Below are 4742 nucleotides of genomic sequence, written 5' to 3'. Positions count from 1 at the left end.
TGTGTGACGCCGGCCCCGGGCTGGAGCCGTCCCCGCCCGTGGAAATCAATCGGTTCTACAGCAGGAGGGTGGCGGAGTCGAGCGCATCAGGCGGCAGGGGAAGGCGGGGCACGGGGGCTGCCGGACAGGCACTAAGGGGTTAATCGCATGCACGTACGGAATGAATGCGTTCCGAGACCTTCCCCCGGCAGCCCGAGGAGGAGGAGGAGGGGGCACCTCTGCTCAACAGCCAGGCTGCTGCTAGGGGAAGAGGCTGAGGTGCGACCCTGCCCCCCAGAGCAGTGCCGGGGCGGGCAGAGGTGCCAGCGGCTGTCGGTGCTTCCGAAGTGCACCGCTGTCTGTGCAGGACCGGGCCGGGGCTCTGGCCCTGCAGAGGGACGCGCCTCGGTACTGCACACGCAAGGAGTGAACAAAAAAAGCGAACGGGAGCTACTGCGACCCTCAGCGGGAACACTGGTGGGGCCATGGCCTGCCAGGGGTATCCAGAGCTGCGAGGGAACGAGCCCAGGAAAAGCTGGGGCAGGCAATCTAGCTACAGCGGTGACTTGCACCCTTTCATAATGCCAGCGAGGGACAGCAGCAGATAGACAATTAACAAAATTACATATAATTAAGTGAAGACCTATTTAATTCACTTCTGGCATGTCTCTCACAGTCTCATCAGCAGAGTGAGCAAGACACAACACGTTGTCCTCAGGATGCACGCTCCCTTGTACAGCGTAGAAAGTACAGGGATGTGCATGAGTCCCACAGGATGTGGGTTACACAAAGAGCAAATTAGGCAGCCTTTGTCTACACTCAATCCTTGTAGCAGAAAATTCCTCCCTGGTGCTGTCACTGCATCAGCTGAGCTGATGTTACTTAGCAGGAGGAGGGAATGTCCTACAACTTCTGGCCCATGGTACTTACCAGGGCAGATAAGGGCTGGATTGGCAAAGCTGGCCTTGGAGGCCAGCTCCTGGAGAGCTTAAATAGGCTGCACACAAAGCCTCAGCTCTACAAGATAGCAAAGCCCCTGATGAGGGTTCAGACCAACAGTTACAGTCCCCAGGTCCTCAGAAAAGCCATAATCTGAATTAACCTAGGAACTATACAAAATTCAGAGACTCACAACTTGGCATGGGGATTCATGTGTACTGCTCCTAGGGAGCAGAAGTCCACTGTCAATATAGAAGCTTTCCTTATGCCTACTTAAAGAAAAGATGATTTCTCACTGTATTGGTTTAATAACCAAACTACTACAACAATAACAGTAAAAATTATTGAGTAAAACATTGCACTTCCACGGAATGTTTCCAAACACAAGAGTATTGAAAAAGTCTACAGATTTAGTTACAACCACCTCTAAATTGTAGTTTTTCTCTTTTCACTTACCTTGATTTTACACTATAGTCAGGTAGAACAGATTAGGGCCTTTCTGAGGTAAGTATAGTGAATATTTAAAAGATACCTAGTTACATATTGTTCAACAACCTGACTGCTTTGTTAAATGTATCAGTATGTTTTAACCCTAGTTTAGGAGAACATATTCCTCTGCCATAGAAGATGCCTTAAAAACATAGAGTGTCATGGCTGGGAATTCACTGAGGTAGCTCTTCTCACTTTGGGGAAAGAAAATGTCTTGCGAAATTAAACAAACATCTGTCTGGTTAATTTGGGAGTGGTGCTGATTGGCTCCTAAAAGAATGCCTGTGCAGCTCCTGTTGGAGTTTTCTGAAAGAATGTTAGCCATGACATGGGAGCCTCTAGGATACAGGAGAAAGGATTAGATACACGCAGAAGGAAAGGAACTTGAAGTTTAAAAAAAATACCTAAAGGGGGGTATCACCTCCACAGGAAAAAAAAACTTGAGGTTCTACTTACATGAAAATGTCCAGTTAATAAGCTTTGTTTATAGCAAGATGACCTGTATCCATGGGACTGAACTGGCTGATGGTGATTTAATTTTTGTTTTCCTCCTAGAGAGAATATGAAAAGTACAGACATGTGTTAACATGCTTGCTATACCTTTCATTAACAATTTCAATTACTTGGAAACTTCTGTTCCAGCTGGCCAAGAAAGATAGGTGTAGAAATGAAATAGCTTGTATAGTCTCTCCCTCTTTAATTGGTATGTGAAGACAGATTGTATGCAAATTATTTTTACTTATTGAAAAAAGAAGGCAGCACAAATTTGTTTTTGTGACATAGTACCAATTCTCTAATGTTACTTGTCACCTCTTGTTTTTCATCACATTGGCTCATCTAATCTTATCTCATCTTATCCTCTCTCATTGATAAATGGTGCAGGAACTCCCTAGTAGTAGGTTCACTTTCTTCTGGGGAGTACCTACTGAACTCATTTTGAATTCTGTTAATTTAATTGGGCTCTTTAGAAAATCAAGGCAGCAAACTCACAGCACCAAGAAAGGATAGCTGGTTTTGAAATTCACAACTTTTCTGAGAGCAGGTGATGCCACAGTTCAGGCTTACTGACAATACAGTAAGGAGCAAGGCTGGGACTTGTTTATATAATGATGTTTCTGTCATGTCACCTATCCCTTGTCATGGGCAGAAATTTCCCTTGAGGAGGATCTGCTGTTTGGGCATAGATTGGGTTGGTCATAGGGGGTTGATTCTGAGAACAGACAAAAGGGCAGGTGGACATAATCACTTGGAAAAACTTCAAGCATGCCTTTCAAGTTGCTTTACCTACTTCTTATTCTTCTCCTAGGTCTCTTTCTGGTTTGGGTTGTGGGTTGGGGTTTTTTTGTGTGTGGGGGGGTTTTTTTTAAGGAATATACAGGAAATGACACCTAACAACTGGTTCTGCGAGTTCTATAAAACATGCCTCCTAAAAGACTATTAAGGATTCAAGTTAGGTCAGTCAGAGTGAATTCACAGGCCTGTATGTCATTTGAAAAGTGGAGTGTTCCCTCACATGGAGGCAAATATAAATGAAATATAAACCAATTTCTCAAAGGCCTCTGAGACCTCTGCTGCCCTTGTAAAACAGGAATGTTCCTTTTGGACAAAGGAAGCCAACCATATGAGTGTAGGATATTATCAAAAATAGGAAATTGAAAACATCTGCATTCACCTAGAAAAACAAATAAAATAATACTGATGAAATCAGGAAAGTTTTACTAGCACAGTCAGCATATTTTATCCTGTAAGGATCTCCAAGAGCTTTGCACTACAGAAACTGAGGGACAATATTTCTGAAAGAAGCATAAAAAGAGCAAATTTCCCTTGGGGAAATTGGTCATCTATGCTTCAGCCATAAGGGAAGAGAAGGCCCTGAAGCAGAAGGTAGGAATCCCAATGGCCAGTTCTCTGCACAGCTCAGTAGGCAGCAAACAAGTACAGAAATACTCCAGAACATGCCAGTCATGCTTAGTACATGCTGTAACCCTGTAAAGGCTTTCTGTAACAGTTCCTAGGTAATGGTGGAGGGCAGTTTAGCTTTTGTAATTAAGAACTATGGGATGATTTACTGGAAAATTAAGCTTCAAATTATTTTAATAATTTTCCTCTTCAGAACTAATGTTTGTTTGGTTTGTCATTCAAGAAAGTAGTGAACTCCTTAAGTAAAACAGTATTTATAGCACAGTCTTCTGCACCTGCCCTGATCTGTAATCCGAGGGTCTACTCAGATACCACACCAAATGCTAAGAAGCACATGACCTAACTCATGACCTAAGATCTTAAAATAGCTCTGAGAAGGTCTTTTTTATTTTTTCCCTAAGACTCCTTTCACTCTAATTGCACTACTGTTATTTGCTAGATTTCAGCTGAGCAAACATATCTCCCAAATTTTTGTATTGTGCTTTTTTTTTTAAAATCAGATTTGCTTTAGCTGGTAGTTAGGAGTTACTAATGTCATTCTCTGAAAAAAGTCTACAAAAAACAAGTAACAGAAAGACAAAACCCAAAGTCCACTCTTGGTAAGATGTCTTCCTACATCTTTCTCTTTATAGCTTCAAAGTGGTTCAGAGCAAAAAAAGATTAATAGATAATTTAAAACTGTTCATCTGTATTTATATATTGTTGGATTTATGTCCCACTCAGTGAAGTCTTGAGTCACTTAAATCTGACTAAAGTAATCTTCTATTTTAAAAAAGTGTTTAAAAAATAGTCTTGAAAAAGAATATCCAGCCCATTTTGATTAAGAGTATGGTATTTTGCAATAGAAAAGAAGAACAGTGAAGAGGCCAAGTAAAGAAAAAGACAATTAATATGCAATGGGGGGGGAGGGGAGAAAGAAATACTACAATCAACTGTACCCAAACACCAAACTGCAAAGAACTGTGAATCAACAAATCCAAAAAGAAGTAACTCTTCCTGTGAGAGTCCACTCATGACCTTACAATGGTGCAGAAATTGCATTAGATATTATGATCTCTGATTTAATCAACTGTACCCAAACCCAAATGATTACATTTATCCCAAATGATAACAGACCAAGTTCTACTGAATGCAATTGAGAAAAAGTTGTGGACAACAAGAAGGCCAATACCTTCAAAGGCAGAGTTCCATCCTTGTGGAGCAGTGCTTTGAGCTATATATAGATAAATACACTATCACTGTAACATCTGCTGCCATATCTACAAGATTACAAGGTGTCCTGAAATTCAGCTTTGCAGTTTTGCTGGGGATTTTTCCTCAGCAGAACAAAGAGCAACTACCATTGCATACCTCTGACAGATTTGTGTTACTGATCTTACTGGTACAATAACATATGATAGTAGCACAGAGCAGGA

Source organism: Geospiza fortis, unplaced genomic scaffold (assembly GCF_000277835.1).
Source record: "Geospiza fortis unplaced genomic scaffold, GeoFor_1.0 scaffold317, whole genome shotgun sequence".
In the NCBI taxonomy this organism is placed as follows: Eukaryota; Metazoa; Chordata; class Aves; order Passeriformes; family Thraupidae; genus Geospiza; species Geospiza fortis.
This window is presented reverse-complemented; position numbering follows the sequence as displayed.